This window comes from Ceratotherium simum, chromosome 3 (genome assembly GCF_057802395.1).
Source record: "Ceratotherium simum simum isolate JZ-2026a chromosome 3, ASM5780239v1, whole genome shotgun sequence".
NCBI classification, from domain to species: Eukaryota; Metazoa; Chordata; class Mammalia; order Perissodactyla; family Rhinocerotidae; genus Ceratotherium; species Ceratotherium simum.
This window is the reverse complement of record NC_141902.1, coordinates 2,464,527-2,470,874: the sequence shown is the minus strand read 5'-3', so window position 1 is coordinate 2,470,874 and position 6,348 is coordinate 2,464,527. Positions and strand designations below refer to the sequence as shown.

The 6,348-nt window shown below is 45.6% G+C and overlaps 1 long non-coding RNA gene across 1 annotated transcript; it reads right to left on the bottom strand.

Moving 5' to 3' along the window:
• Positions 1-439: 439 nt before the first annotated feature.
• Positions 440-6,022, bottom strand: LOC147917392 (uncharacterized). The gene is made up of 2 exons (XR_015549566.1): positions 5,776-6,022; positions 440-2,186 (listed from the first exon to the last, which is right to left on the bottom strand). It is a non-coding gene; the product is annotated as an uncharacterized LOC147917392 (long non-coding RNA).
• Positions 6,023-6,348: the final 326 nt, after the last annotated feature.

Below are 6,348 nucleotides of genomic sequence, written 5' to 3'. Positions count from 1 at the left end.
AACACGTCGTGTCACTTGGGTAGGTCCCTTCTCTGGGCCTCCGATTTCTCATTTGTAAATTGAAGTATTGGGACTAGACCATCTTTAAAATTCTTTCCTGCACTTTCCATTTATGAATCAGAAGTTTGGGGGCTGAAACTTCAGCCACTATTTCCTGTTATGACAAAATTTAGCACTACACCCGGGACCACAGCAGGTGTCAGGGAAAACTGGCTCTATGCCCAGAAATGGTTCTGAATTGATTGTGGGGCCCCTCGATGCTGGGGGGGACCTTTCCTCTAGCTTAGGGCAGGGTGGGGACACCACCTGGCAGCAGAAGGAAGAATGTGGTTACAATTTCTTCCTTGCACTCCTTTTCCCCTCTGCCTGAGGTAGCTACTGACTTAGGAAGAAAGTACTAGAAGCCGAAGCTATTTCAACTAAAATTATCAACAAGTCAGACCATAAGGAATGTTTATTAAAAGAAAATAATAAATTCTGCAGTGTGCGGGAACTACAGGTTGTCTGCAAAGTGGCCTGTGTGCTACAGCCACATACACTTTACTACCTGGTAAAATCTGTCTTAAAACTCTTGGCAACAGCCTTCGTTTGACTAACTCGCCTTTGTTTCCCTTGGCTGGCCCAGATATAGGAGAATTATTGCTACTGAATAACACATTAGGCGCTTGCCTTCTGTAGTAGATACACTGTTCTTTGTCCTCTTCTAATGCTTTGTCATATAACTTAACTGCCGCCTGGACAGGGGAGCAACCGTTCACATTGTTTTTATATACATCTTTGCTGAAGATTGAAACCAAATTCAGGATCGTTTGACTCTTGAAAGGTCCTTTCCTCCTGTGGATCTTCGATTCTATCCCCTTTGATATATGTGTTTATACAATCAGCACAGGAACGATTATTTAAAGTTCTGATTTTTTTCTGAAATGTGTTGTCTGTTGGGTTCAAATGAAATGCAGAGCAGTATTTCAACGTCTCACTGGTTTTGGAATTTGGATTCTGGCTGGCAAATCTTGCATTTCTTTCCATTTTCTTTGAATTGTTTAGAAACTGTGCGTGTGTTCTTTTAAATTTACAGTCAGGTCTGCAATTACAACGTAATAGCTCTAAAACGCTCCAAAGTGCCTCTAATGGGAACGAATTACAATGGAAAGTATCAGAAAGGCGCTGAGCATTATTTGGAAAGCAGCTTTGTTTCTATCTCTGTTTATCCTTCCCCAATGGTTCCATTAGGGTATCACTCCATCAGCCTCTCTGCTGGAAAGCATGTTTACATGCATCCGCGCACCAAGCAGTCAAAGAAGAGTAGAACTCTCCTCGGCCCCCTTGAGAACAGAGAAGCTTTCTGTTAAATAGTTTCTAATCCCACCAACGGTGGAAATGCCATCTGGGACAGTTTCAACTCTCTTTTCACAAAATGTATTTCGTGCCTCTTTCCTTGCCCCTTCTGTAAGAGCTCCATTGAACATCAAGACCAATAGCCTCTTCTAAATAAACGAGAAGATATTTCACACCACAGGGTGTGATGAAGTGAGGTGCAGCTTTCCAGAAGCACATGCTGTAGCTCTTGATTATTAAAAAAAATGTAACAATGAAATTAATATAATAGTCATGATCACATACAGTTATAAAGTACTTATTACATCCTGGACATTGTGCTAAACGCCTTACATACATTAGATCATTTAACCCTCACACAAACTCGAGGGGGCAGTACTGTCCCCATTTTATAGATGAGGAAATTGAGCCTTAGCGAATTTAAGCAATTTCCCAAGATCACATAAGGAAACCACATGGAACCAAGTTCTCAGTCCAGTCTGAGCTGGAGCTGGTACTCAGCCAGTTGTGTATGCTGACAAGAGTCAGACGACATCTTATTTCACTTTTTTATTTTTTTTGGTGAGGAAGATTGTCTCTGAGCTAACATCCATGCCGATCTTCCTCTATTTTGTATATGGGACACCTCCACAGCATGGCTTGACGAGCAGTGTGTAGGTCTGCCTGGGATCTGAGCCGCCGAAGCGGAGCTCACGAACTTATCCATTAGGCCCCTGGGCCGGCCTGTCAGACGACAACTTAGAAAATCAACAGATGCCTTGGAATTCACATAATGAGGAAAATGAACTGTTGCTTGCATAGCTCCCTGAAGAATTCCTCCCACGGAGAAACTGTCTTGATTATGCAGACACCTTAATAAAAAAACAGGTAAGACTTAGTAGGTGCTTACTGTGTGCTGGACATTTTCCCAAGTATTCTGCATGTATTAACTCACCTGCTCCTCATTACAATTTCCATTTTACATCATTACAATGACTGTTTCGTAGACGAGGAACCTGAGGCAGGCAGGAGTCCGGTATGGGGGAGGCCACACAGCCGGCAAAGGTGGAGACTCAGTTTGGAACCAGGTTGTTTGGCCCCAGAGCCCCCGCTCCTAACAGGGGCCCCTGCTGCCTCCTCTTAGTGATTATCGACATGCTCACTTGTAAGGAGAGACCAGAACCTGGAAGAGCCAAAGGCAGACGTTGCAAGAGCTACATTGGGTCTGCACAAGAAATTAACAGGATCTGGGGCTTTAGGAACAGGGCAGAAGACAAAGATGGGCCCAGAATCATCACAGGAACCTGCCATCCAAGCCCAAATGATAGACAGGAAAGCTCTCAGAGGTGGGAACAGACGCAGCACCATTCTATTATTTCAATCTTCTTAAATTTATGGAGACTTGTTTTGTGGCCTAATATGTGATCAATCCTGGAGAATGTTCCATGTGCATTTGAAAAGAACGTGTATTCTTCGGTTTTTGGATGGAATGCTCTGTATATATCTACTAGGTCCATCTGTTCTAGTGTGTCGTTTAAGGCCAATGTTTCCTTATTGATCTTCTGTTTGGATGATCTATCCGTTGGTGTAAGTGGAGTGTTAAAGTCCCCTACTATTATTGTGTTACTGTCTATTTCTGTTTTTATGTCTGTTAATAATTGCTTTATATATTTAGGTGCACCTACATTGGGTGCGTAGATATTTACAAGTGTTATATCCTCTTGTTGGATTGTTCCCTTGATCATTATGTAATGCCCTTCTTTGTCTCGTTTTACAGTTTTTGTTTTAAAGTCTATTTTGTCTGATATGAGTACTGCTACCCCTGCTTTCTTTTCATTGCCATTTGCGTGGAGTATCTTTTTCCATCCCTTCACTTTCAGTTTGTGAGTGTCTTTAGGTCTGAAGTGTGTCTCTTGTATGCAGCATATATATGGGTCCTGTTTTTATCCAGTCAGCCACCCTATGCCTTTTAATTGGAGCATTTAGTCCATTGACGTTTAAAGTAGCTATTGATAAGTATGTACTTACTGCCATTTTTAACTTTTTTTTTTTTTCCTCAGTGTTTTAGTAGTCCTTCTCTGTTCCTTACTTCTTCTATACAGAATTGATGGTCACTTTAGTTTGACCTCTGTCTGAAAGCTGTACTCTTTAACTACCCTCCTCCCTCCTTTTATGTTTTTGATATCATATCCAACTTCTTTTTGTGCATTTGTATCCATTACGTTCTAATCGTGGAAATAGATAATTTTTCCTATTTGTGGTCTTCTCTTTTCCCCTTAAATCAGTCCCTTTAACATTTCTTGTAACACTGGTTTCTTGGTGACAAACTCCTTTAATTTTTGCTTGTCTGGGAAATTTTTGATCTCTCCTTCCATTTTGACCGATACCCTTGCTGGGTAGAGTATTCTTGGCTGTAAGTTTTTTCCTTTTAGCACTTTAAATATATCATGCCATTCTCTTCTAGCCTGTAAGGTTTCTGCTGAGAAGTCAGCTGATAGCCTTATGGGGTTTCCTTTGTATGTAACTTGACATTCTCTTGCGGCTTTTAGGATTCTCTCTTTATCTTTAATTCTGGACATTTTGATTATGATGTGTCTTGGTGTGGGCCTCTTTGGGTTTATCTTGTTTGGGGCTCTCTGTGCCTCCTGTACCTGGATGTCTGTTTCCTTCCTTAGGTTAGGGAAGTTTTCATCTATTATTTCTTGAAATAGATTCTCTGCCCCCTTGTCTCGCTCTTCTCCTTCCGGGACACCTATAACACGGATGTTAGTGCGCTTGATGTTGTCCCAGAGGTCCCTTAGACTGTCCTCACTCTTTTTAATTCTTTTCTCTTTTACCTGTTCACCTTGGGTAATTTCTTCTAGTCTTTCTTCCAGCTCACAGATCCGTTCTTCTGTATCCTCTACTCTGCTTTTGAGTCCCTCTAATGAATTTTTCATTTCCAGTATTGTATTCTTCATTTCTGATTGGTTCTTTTTTTATCTTCCATTTCTTTGTTGACATTCTCACTGAGTTCATCTATTCTTCTCCCCAGATCAGTGAGCATCCTTAACACTCTTAGTTTGAACTCTCTGTCAGGTAGGTTGCTCATTTCTGTTTCACTTAGTTCCTTTTCTGGGGTTTTGTCCTGTTCCCTTACTTGGAATGTATTCTTTTGCCTCCTCATTTTGCCTCTTTCCCTGTGCTTGTGTCTATGTATTAGGTAGGTCAGCTACGTCTCCTGCTCTTGGATAGGTGACCTTATGTAAGTGATGGCTTAGGAGGCTTCCAGTGTGCTTCCCTCAGTTCTCAATGTTCCAGGGGTGGCCCCTATGTGGGCTACGTGTGTCCTTCTATTGTGGCCTGTTAGCTCTCCCTATAGGCGCCCAGGGAGGCTGAGTTATGCTCCTGGCCAGCTGTTGTAATGCTCAGCTGCTTGTAGTTGTTGTGGGCCCTTCAGTCTCTTTATCAGGTGTGAGGAGCCCCAGCACAGTTGGCTGCAAGTTCTAATACCACATCTGTGTTGCAGTATTTCTTTTAAGTGAGTAGGCCCCCAGCATGGCAGGTTGTTAGGCTCAGGGCCTTAGAATTGCTGTAAACCTCTAGCCTATTAGGTCTCTTGTCAGCTCTCTGAGGATTGCAGCTGGGTGGGGCTGGCCTCAGGCACAGGAGCACCCAATTGTTTCAGGCTTTGGAAGGTGGGGCAAACCTCCTATGTGGGTTTTTGAGAAGCACAAGTCTTCTGCAGCTGACAAGCCCTGCCGCCCACAGGTCCACACACACAGTCAACACAGTCCTGCCCCGTGTGGCGCCCGACCTCCCAAGCGGACCCAGTCTCTCCACGGCGGGAGCCCCACACACTCCGCCACCACCCCACACTCTCCACCCGCTCCTTGTGCACACCCTGCCCCGCTCAAGTCAGCTCAGTTGCCAGGCTGCAGAAAATCCAGTCACCAATCTATGCAGGCCCACACGTTGCCTGAGGGTTTGTTGTTAGGTGGGGCCAGTCTCTAGGGTGGGCTGCCTGCCCTGGCTGAGCTGGATTAAATCGGTGCTCTAGCGGGTGGAGCAGACCCTGGGCTAGCAGGTCTCAGGGAAAACTCCAATGGCGTCTGTGTCAGCACGCTCACACCAGGCCACAACAATGGCCGCCGCCAATGTCCCAGTCCCTGGAGAGGTCTCACCCCTCACCGAGATGCACTCAGGGCCTATTAGGTGAGTCTCTTGTCACCAAAGCAGTGTGCACCTTTCTTTCTGGTGATTTTAGGATTCTTTCTGGAACGGGTGAGTTTGTGCGCGGGCCCTTTAAGAGCCAGTTTTAGTTTCTTTGTGAGCCGGGTTTTCTGGGGGTGCTACCCAATGCTTTAGTAGCAGCAAAGTCAGATATTATGCCGCTGGTCCCGATTGTGCTGGGTCCACACAATGCCCACAGCGGGGGCGCTCCCCGGCTCAGGGCCCCGCGCCTCCAGGGAGGCTGCGTACCTGTGAGCTGCTCCCGGCGGCCGTAACGCTGGCGGCTTGTGAAGGCGGCGTTTTTCCTCTCCGGAAGGGAGTCTCTGCCTCTTCCACCCCTGTTAGGACTGTCCGTTGTTGCAGGAGTTCCTCTTATCCAGTTTTCAGCTCTGTCTCAGGGGTAATTTTTCCACGAGTAGTTGTAAATTGGCTGTGTCCACGGGAGGAGGTGAGTTCAGAGTCTGCCTACGCCGCCATCTTGACTCCCCCGCAGCACCATTCTAAAGGACATCTGCCATATTTTGTTCTAAGCTGCTTGCTGTGTCACCTGCTAAGCAACCACCTGTTGACATGCAGAGCCCTGAGAGGGGCACCTTGGGCACTAACGGAGCTGGGACGGGGTCTGGCAGAGAGCAGTAGCACAGAAAAGGGCTGGCAGGCACAGGAGGTAAATTGCAGCAGTCAGCAGAGATGCTCGGGGGGAATGGAACCATCCTCCGGTGATCTACAGGGATGACATTACCCACCATAAACGGGATGGAGACTCAGCCAATTTCATTCAGTCTTAATGGACAATCACTGCGACAAACTGGAGGACGTGGG